Source organism: Cricetulus griseus, assembly GCF_003668045.3.
Source record: "Cricetulus griseus strain 17A/GY chromosome 1 unlocalized genomic scaffold, alternate assembly CriGri-PICRH-1.0 chr1_1, whole genome shotgun sequence".
In the NCBI taxonomy this organism is placed as follows: domain Eukaryota; kingdom Metazoa; phylum Chordata; class Mammalia; order Rodentia; family Cricetidae; genus Cricetulus; species Cricetulus griseus.
In genome coordinates, this window is record NW_023276807.1 from 31,078,034 (window position 1) to 31,088,454 (window position 10,421).

Sequence of the window (10,421 nt, forward strand, 5' to 3'; positions counted from 1 at the left end):
CATGGACTTGGGCGATCATTTAGCATTATCTATCAAAATTGAAACTGGGGCTGGAGAGGGGGTACTTTTGCTTACTATTATGAATTGCACCTGGACATAAAAAAAAAAAAAACAAAATATCTGGCTAAATAAACAGCTATGAGGAGCCCAGGTCCAGCTGATAATCTCCAAACAGCCTGAACACCTCAGGTTCAGAGGGCACCCTACACCAGAGGCCCAGGACACCTTCCGCATATGTTTTAGTGGATGAAGCAGACTTCAAGGTCTCCTATCACCATGGTATCTAGTTTGTACTCAATAAATCTGAAGGAATGAGGTATCTGTTTTAAGTGTCAATTAGTACAATAAACTGGAAATAGCATCCTTTGCAACCATTTAAACATATGATAGAACCTGTTAGATATTTTATAAGTCAAAGTCTAATGGAAAAGCAGAAATATACTCAGGTTCTTTTTAAACATAAAGAGTTAAATGAAAGTATTAAAGATTATCCAGAACTGAATAGTCAATTGGAGCTATAAAGCAGCAACAGTTAGCAGCAGCTGGAGTTGTTCCCAGTCCAGGACTATAGAAACATGAGGATGAGGTAGTATTCAAGCCACAACTCAGGAAAACAAGGCTGCCGGGGAGGGAGACGCATTGTGGGACCACCACAAGGAACCACAGAGAAACGATACCTAGTGCAGCGTGGACCAGGGAGGCAATAGTGCTGGACATAGGCCCTGCAGCTGAGTGAGACCAGAGAGCCTCTGGCTCTCCCTCTACCCAGAGGGAGACCATCATTCGAGTGCTGAGTGTGTCCACATCTTCTGTATTTAAACCTCCACTGAAATCACAGGTATAGAGGGTGGGTATGTAGCTCAGGGGTAAACTGCTTGCTTGGTCTGTTGGAAAGTCCTGGGTTTGACCCCCACCCCCCGGGAAGAAAGAAAAAAGAAAGAAGAAAAGAGAAGGAAGGAAGGAAGGAAGGAAGGGGGAGGGAGGAGGGAGGAGGGAGGGAGGGAGAGAGGAGGGGGGAGGGAGGGAGGAGGGGGAGGAGAAGATGGAGAAAAATATGAAGGAGTGGGAAGGAAGAAAGGAAGGAGGCGGAAGGAAGGAATAAAGATTGAGAAAGACAAACTAAAAGAAGTAAGAATAAAATAAAGCCATAAAAGAAGGCTGGATGGGAGTAGGTTGCCAGTGGCACTGGAATATAATTTCCTGAAACACAGCAGAACCGGAAGAGAAGACTGGCAGATGGCCAGCATAGGTATCAACCCAAACAGGGGTTAGTGGTATGCAAAAGGAAAAGCCCAAAACATACTTCACACCATATGAAAAAAAAAAAAACTCAAAATGAATCAAAGGCCAAAGTGTGAAAAAAAGACTATAAATTTCATAAGCAAACAGGTACGGTTTTGTACCACTATGATTTGGATGGTATTTGGGGGCTTTTAGATGTCATATCCAGAATATAAATGACTAAATAAAAATAAAACAATTTCAAGATTTAAAATATATGTTTCAAAGGCCACTATGAAGAAATGTAAAGACAATTCATGAAATGATAAAAAATAATAGTATTTACAAATCATCTGTCTTGGAAGAATGTAGTATGCAGAATATATAAAGATCTCTTCTAACTCAACAACAAAAAGGCAATTCAATTTAAAAGTAGGCAAAGAGAAACTCATACAGCCAATCAGCACAGAGAAAGGTGCTCACGGTATTAGTGATTAGACAAATACACATAAAACCTAATCTGAGATATTATTTCACAATTATTATGATGGCTACAGAGATCAAGCCTCTTCAATACAAAATCCAAAGCTCTGAAATGCTCTTAAATCTGAAACTGCTACTCTGATGCTCTGAGAATTCCATGCCTGACCTCATGTGATAAAACAGTCAAAATACAGGCACACTAAAAACATAACTATTTATTTACATATAGGTTATGTATACATCGTCTATATAAGGCATAAGGGAATGCCATGTTTACAGTTTAGATTCAGCTCTAACTTATCTCATTATATTTACAAATATTCCAAAATCCCAAACAGTTCTAGTCCCAGGTATTTTGGATAAGGAATGCTACATCAATAAGAAGCGAAGATGGAACCTTCAAACATTTCTACTGTAAAGATAAAATAGTTCAGCTGCTATGGCAGTTTGGTAGCTTCTTAAAAAGTTAAACATAAAATTAACACACAACACACCAACTAATGCCTCCACCCGTACCCAAGAGAAAGGAAAGCTTACATTCATAAATGAGGAAAGCTAAATGGACTCAGTAGATTTACATATACAAATGCATATGTCTATAAGTGCACATATGCATATATACAAACATAAAACAATAACAATTAAAGAGGCGATCATTAATTGGGAGTACATGGGAGGAGTTGGAAGGAGGGAGGGAGGATTCAAGTTACGTAGATACAATGTTCATGCATGACAGTCTCCAAAATCTTTTTCAAAAACCTTGCACACCATATGGAAGTACTCATAGCAGCGTAGCTCATAATAAGCAAATGTGGGAAATGCGCAAATGGGGAATGGATTGACACTGTGGAATGTTCATCCAAGGAATATTAATATGCCATAAAAAGGCATGAGCTAGCTGGGTGGTGGTGGTGCACACTATTAATTCCACTACTTGGGAGCCAGAGGCAGGTGGCTCTCTGAGTTCAAGACCAGCCTTGTCTACAGAGTAAGTTCCAGGACAGCCAGAACTGCACAGAGAAACCCTGTCTTGAAACAAAGGGGACCAGCAAGATGGCTTAGTGAGTGAAGGCACTTGCCCCCAAGCCTAGAAGTCCTGCTTTCAAGCTTCAGAACCCACATGGTGGAAGGAGAGAACTAACTCCTCAGGTATGCCAAGCCAGGCACACACAAATAAATAATTAAAACAAACACTTGTTATAGAAATTATATATTCATTTTCAAACTGAACTTTCAGAAATCAATTGTATGAGCATACCAGTTAGGAAGCTGTTCCCTAGAGAAACTGTGTTCTTTAAGAGGATGCAGAGAAGTAGGCAAAAGTCAGGGGCATCTATCTCACAGGTTCAGAGGATTTCCAGTAGGTGGGCTTCCACACTTGTAGGTTCTGCTTTGGTCAGGATACCCACCTGGCTCCCTCCCCACCCTTTAAAAAAGCTATGGTTTCAGTGACTTTCCACAGACTATATCAGTAAGATGCAATTGTATCCCCGTGGCCCAAATCAGTTCCCTATCTACTCCCCAGGATTTTCTCCATGTTTCTAATGGTTCACCACTTGTAGTATGGTGTAGAATAATTCTTTTGTACATTGTGAAGATGTGTTGCTCTCATTGTTAATAAAGAGCTAACTGGTCAGTAGTTATGCAGAAAGAGGTTAGGCCAGAGAGCCAAACTGAGATAACACTGGGAAGAAGGGGGGGGGCGAGGTCACCAGCCAGACACAGGGGAAACAAAAGATGAACATGCCACAGTGAAAAAAATGTACCATCACGTCGTAGAGTATAGATAAGAAATATGGGTTAATTTAAGATGTAAGAGCTAGTTAATAACAAGCCTAAGCTATCAGCCAAGAATGTATAATTAAGAATAAGTCTCTGTGTGGTTATTTGGGAGCTGGCTGGCAGGTCAGAATAATATTCCTACAGTTGTATATTTACCTGATTTTGTCAATTTGTTTATAATCTATCTTCTCCCTTCATTTTTTCTCTCACATTTAGACTGTCATCTCAGAGAGATACTGTGTTTTGTGTGCTACCAAACACCCTATGCTCAGAACCGTGGGCATCCAATAAATATTAGCTTTGAATCCAAAAATATGAAGAAAATCAAAAATAGCAAATGAATTGTAGGTCCTGGCATGAACCCTCACTGCTGGTCAACTGGGTTAAACAGGCCTCTACTAATTAAAACCAAAACAATAAAGAAACTATGATTAATCAAAATTGATTAACTGCCGCAGGTAAATAGAAATTATTCGATCCTGTTTTTGTGTTAACTGTAGATTTAATGGAATGACCAAAGGTGCTCGCTATAATCAGTTGCTGTAATCATATCCTTGTGGTTTACTTACTTTATTTCTAGAGTGCTGAGGACTGAACCCACGACTGTATGTATGCTCATACATGCTGTATACCCATGCTGTATTCCCAGCATGTCTGTGAGTTTTATAACCTTAGGAGGAAAAAAACGTGCTGTGAATGTGGATTTCTCTATTACATTGTGCTGCTCTGCCAAAGTGTTTTACTCTATATATTGTAGAGGAATTCCTTAAAGTGTTCCTTTCTCTAGCTTTTACAAAAAGGAGGGGTTATTAAGCAGTTATTTAAGATATGATTATCATATCCAAGATTTTAAAAGCCTTTTATAACTGAGGTTTTAGCATTATATAACATTTCCTATAAAACTTCTAAAATAGCACTTGAGAAATTTATGTGATATTAATAAGTACCAACTTAGGTAAAAAGCATCTCAAGGATCTTGAAAATCTCTTTCATTTTCTATTTAAGTACCAGTTTCAAGTGTGTTTCTCTGGAAGATATTTTGACATTGACATATCTTCATTATTCAGCTTACAATGTCTGGCCTTTGCAACTTTTGGTATGAGGAGGTTTGCAAAATTTTGCCAATAGCCAAGGCAATGATTTATTTTAAACTGTCCATATACACCAGCATCAAATAAGGAAATAGACAAGTCAACAATGATAAGAGATGTTTGAATTATTTTCAGAAAGTGAAGTGGGAAAAGACCCCACAAAACTTCAATGAGCAAAGTAAACTTGAAGAGAGACAGGTGAGCCTTCACAATGAACTACTACCACAGACTCTAAGATCATCATTAGGCAACACCCCTTTGGTATTCTCTAATTTGTTTCTTATACTATAACAGGATGCTGCTATATTGCTCAATGCTTCCCCAATGGCTCTGTCCAAGGCTCTAGAGCCCAAAGTTGAAGACAGTAGAAGACTGGGTATTTTTAGGATCACTGGATGGAGTGACAGGGAGACAGGAGCTCTTTGGGTGCCAAATGGGCTCTGGAGAAGCTGTGATACTAGAGTCATCTGAACTGTGTCTTGGTTAACAGGGCTGTACACCCCAGGATTGCACATGGCATGGGGAGAGGATGCCCATGGAAGTTGGAAGTTGGATGTCTGAGGTTCCATATCAGGCACCTTACAGAGCCTGTTGCTCATTAGTCAGAGAGTCAGGGGCCCCCAGCAGTCAGGCCCAATCCAGTCACATAAACAGGTTCTGCACTCTTTTCATTATCCAATTATTCAATTACTGGTTATAGTTTTTAAAGCTCATATTATCCAATTTAATTCTTACAGAAATCTAGTGAGGTGGGCATGATTTAAAAATCATACCTCTTTTTCATGTTAGATAACTTGGAAATGGTCTCTGGGAAGTTACAAGGTCACAGACTCGGTGAGACAGCCACAACTTAAACCAACTTCTTTGAATGCCCCACTCACTCCACTGTGTAATACAGACTCACACATACTGAAGTGTGTATTATACATGACACTGTTTAAAGCATTAAAGAATGTGTGAATATAGAGCCAGGCATGGTGGCACATGCTCTAGTTCCAGCACTTTGAAAATAGAGGCAGGAGGATTAGGAATCCAAGCCCATTCTTAGCTACATAGTAAGTTAAGACCAGCCTAGACTATGAGAGACTGTATCAAAACTAACACTTGAAAACAAAGAATGCATAAATGTATCTGAGTCTTGCCCTTACAACTTCAGGAGATTTTCACTAGTTGAGAAGACTTCAAGCACCTTGAGTGAGAACCCAGAAATGGTGTGGTTAGAAGAAAACCCAGCATAAACTGCTTTCCATTTGAAATGAAAGGAAACTTCACCAGTTTTCCCATCAGAAGATAATCCAGAATAGGAGGAGGACTGGATGACTTGGCAGAGAGGATGAGGGATTTATCTATCTATCTATCTATCTATCTATCTATCTATCTATCTATCTATCTATCTATTTTAGGTTTTTCGAGACAGGGTTTCTCTGTGTAGCTTTGGAGCCTATCCTGGCACGCGCTCTGGAGACCAGGCTGGTCTCAAACTCACAGAAATCCGCCTGCCTCTGCCTCCCGAGTGCTGGGATTAAAGGCATGCGCCACCTATGCCTGGCAAGGGATTTATTTTGTTACTGTTTTTTCCCTAATATCTTACAAAGTTGGAAGTTGTTTATCAGTGTGTGTGTGTGTGTGTGTGTGTGTATGTGTGTGTGTGTGTGTGTGTGTGTGTGTGTGTGTGTGTGTGTGCGCGCGCGCGCGTGTATACACATGCCTGTGGAGGCCAGAAGAGAGCATCTGATTCCCCTGGAGCTGGAGTTACAGCCTGTTGTAAGACAGGCATAGTAGTGCCGGAAAGAGCAGTAGGCGCAGTTAACTGCTGAGCCATCTCTCCAGCCCTGAAAGGCATCTTGACTGCACATAAACATCCATATACTCATCACCTAGATTCTACATGGATGCAGGTTGGCATTAGTGTTCCATTTTGCATGGTTTGTAGAGTTGCACTGAAATTCCTCATTCCGCCTTGCTTTCAATAAAACCCACTATACACAAACTCTCGAGGAAATGGTATTTTTAAACTATGGGAAGTCAGGGGAGTGGGACAGAGTCTATGTATAAAAAGATGCACAGATTGAAATAAAACAGCACATAGTCGCTCTTCCCCACCAATGTCTGCGTGTTGATTGCAGGACCCTTCTCGGATACCAAATTTAGTGGATGCTCAAGTCTCCCCTGGAAAATGACAGTGTTTGCCGATGCGTATCCTCAGTGTAAATGTTACATGGCATGTTAGTGTGTGTTAACAAATGATAAAACAGTTCATACATGTTCTGCACAGAAACATTTCCTAAACCACATCCCAGCTCTCCGGAATTAAGTACTTGCTTCATAATTATAAACGACAGTATAATGTAGCTCCCAGTTTAGTGGAGCTGGGAACCAATAGAGACAACTGAAAGATCATTATCTCTTGAGGACTAGAAGACTTCTTGGAAAGGGCAGAGGACTTTGCATGTGGCAGGAATAGAGATCTGAGTCCATTTTATTTACCTGTATCTTTTAAGGAATAGCCAAATGTCAACTGACAAACAGATTGCCATCTTTGTGTGTGTGTGTGTGGGGGGGGTAACATTTACTGGAGCTAGAAGTTTTCTATCACTATGGACAGCACTGGTAGTGGGATGGAGGGCGTGGAGGGCACAGAGGAGGGGACGACTACATGATCAATGCCAGAGACTCAGTTACTGCCAGGAGTCCGCCCTTCTTTTCTCTACCTCCTCTGACACCAAGTCCTTTCCCTCCTGCTTCCTTCCTCCCTTCCCCTCTTTCCTTCCCCACTTCCCACATCCTCACCTCTTCTTTCTTTGAATGGGGAAAGAAAGAGCAAAGTGGAGATAGAATAATGAAAGAAAGAAGCAAGAGAGAGCGTGAAAAGAGGAAACGGAGCCACTTGAACCAGGCACTCCGTCTGCTTCCAATGGGGGTCTTGCATTCTTTCTTTCCTTTTTTTATTGAGCTATACAATTTCCTCCACTCCCCTCTCCTCTTCCCCTCCACCCTCCCCCTGCCCCCACTCCCAATTTACTCTTTGTTACCTACATTCTCTGGAGTTGTGGCTTGTAGGCTGGTTGTCCTTAGCTTTATGTCTAATATCCACTTGTGACTGAGTACATACTATGTTTGCCTTTCTGGGTCTGGGTTACCTCATTCAGGATGGCTTTCTTTAGCTCTGTCCATTTGCCGGCAGATTGCAAGATGTCGTTAATATTACTCTATTTCTGTTGAGTCTAGTCATTACCAGAGAGAAAGATGGTTGGGGAACAAAGTGGAGCAAGGGCAGTAGAACTACAGGAGAGAAGAGAAAACCTCATGTGAGGTGCGCTATTAAGTTACTATGTTTTCAAAACATCCTTAGTATCCACAAAATCTCAAATTCCCTCTCACCAGCTCCACCCCACAGTCCGGGCAGGCCACTGATTCTCTAGTTTGAGTTTATAGACACAAACTTCAAACAGTTCTTCTGCCAAAAGAGACACCCTGTGGGAGTCACCAGACACTAGACTCAGCATGGGCTTTTCATTGACTGTGATATAACTTGGGAAAATGGTATAGCCACACCCAGTCTCCATTTTCTCCTATGTAAACTGAGACCAACAGTACTTTCTTAAGTTGCTGGGTGTATTAAAGATGAAATTCATTGGGGCCCAGCTTCTTAAGTCATGAGTTATGACCCTATTAAGTAAGGGCCGGAGAACTGAATGTGGCAGCTGTGAAATTTTGGCAGCAGTAAGATTTCTGCATGCACAATGACAAAAATTAGATGCAAAATCAAATATAATGCTAGGTTTTTCCAGCAGAGCTCACCCATGTTGCAGCATGCAACTCTACTGCAGCCTTGGTTCTAAACATGCAATATGGGCACTTTCACTGCACATGCCACTAGACCTCGGCTCAGGTTCAAGGCTGCCATACATTATGATCTGCAGTGTTCTTATTTCACATACAAACTTTTCTCCTCTTAAAGAAACGATGATTCAACTACAATTATTTTTAATATTTTCCAGTAATTATCTTTCACTAAGTAAAGTATCAAATTAGTGTATTTTTGGAATAAAATACATTAGGATGTTTGATTTTAAAATTTCCTGTTTGAGTTACTGATTTGTATTTCATTTTAGAAATGTTCAGAGAGCTGGGAATCACCACACACCATAATCCCAGCACTTGAGAGTAGAAAGCACATGGTTTTCTGGGAGTCGGAGGTCAGCCTGGTCTACATGTTGAATTCCAGGCCTGCCAGAGATACATAGAGAGATCCTGTCTCAAAAAATGATTTTTAGCTTGGGATTAGAGTTGAATTTTCAATAATTTCTGAAATGGCCCTGAACATACTACTTTATTTGGTACTACGTATTTACAAAAAGTGTTGTGCCTAGCATTAGCTATATATTTTTCTTTTTGTTGTTGCTGTTTATTTATGAGACTGGATCTGGACTTGCTACGAAGACCAAGCCAGCTTAGAACACACAGTGACCCCGCCCACTACCTCTGCCTCCCCAGTGTTAGAATTATAGCATCTACCATCAGGCCTGGTAGCACTAATGATTATTAAATCAAAACATTAGCCAACTCTGAAAATTGCTGAAGATGCTCCATGTTCTATAGTGTCAAATATTCAGCCAATATTTAATTCTGTGCATAAATGTAAATAAGTGTATCTATCATAATACTATGCAAATTTGCCTTCATCTTTAATTAATGACAGAATCATATGTATACCAAAATTTGAAATAATGTATACCAAAGTTTGAAATAAATTTCTTTTTTTCACCTTATTCTTTATTATTACTATTATTGTTATTATTATTATTTTAAAATAGCAGCAAGCTTGCTTCACATGTCAATCCCAGCTCCCTCTCCCTCCCCCCCCCTCACCAGCCCCCCCAAGCCTCCACCCCACCCCACCCCCTGCTCCCCAGGGAGGGTGAGGCCCTCCATGGGGGAATCTTATCTTAAAGTCTGTCATATCATCCCAGGCAGAGCCTAGGCCCTCCCCCATGTGTCCAGACTTGAGAGAGAGCATCCCTCAATGTGGACTGGGCCATTTGTGTGCCAGGGACAAATACTGCTCTACTATTCGAGGCCCCATGGATTGCCGAGGCCTCCTCACTGACACCCATGGTCAGGGGGTCTGGATCAGTCCCATGCTGGCCTCTCAGCCATCAGTCTCGGGTCCCTGAGCTTCCCCTTGTTCAGGTTAGCTGTTTCTGTGGGTTTCACCAGCTGGGTCTTGACCCAGTTGCTCATCACTCCTCCCTCACTGCAACTGGGTTCTAGGTTCAGTGTTTAGCTGTGGGTCTCTGCCTCTGCTTCCATAACCACTGGACAGCCCTCATCTCTGTCTACAATGGGACCACCTGTCTCAGGCTCCTGCCATCATGATGGTCCCACCACCATGGACCAAACCCTCAAACTGGCAGCCAGAATTAACTCTTACTTCCTTAAGTTGTTTTATGTCAAATATTTTGTTGCAGCAAAGAAGCAAGCAACTATATTCTCAGGGACAATACAGTTTTCTTGGGTGGAACGGGATTGAGAGACAGGACTGTTTAAGAAGACTTCCTTCAGATTGTATGTCACAAAGCATGCAATAAAAGAGAGCAAAGATAACACAGGGAATGCAGTTCTAGGCTGGGACTCTAGATGAAAAAGCAGAGAAAAGCTTAGAAGAGCTCATCTGGGGACCTGACTGATTTACAAGACTAATTTAGGGTGATTTATAAAGACTGTTTTAAATGTTTGGGGATGGATGCAGCTAGACTATGTCAAGTTATTCTGAGTGACATTTGAAAATGGATAATGAAGATGCCACTCTATGTAGACAATTCTTTAAAATCTTGTTCTTCA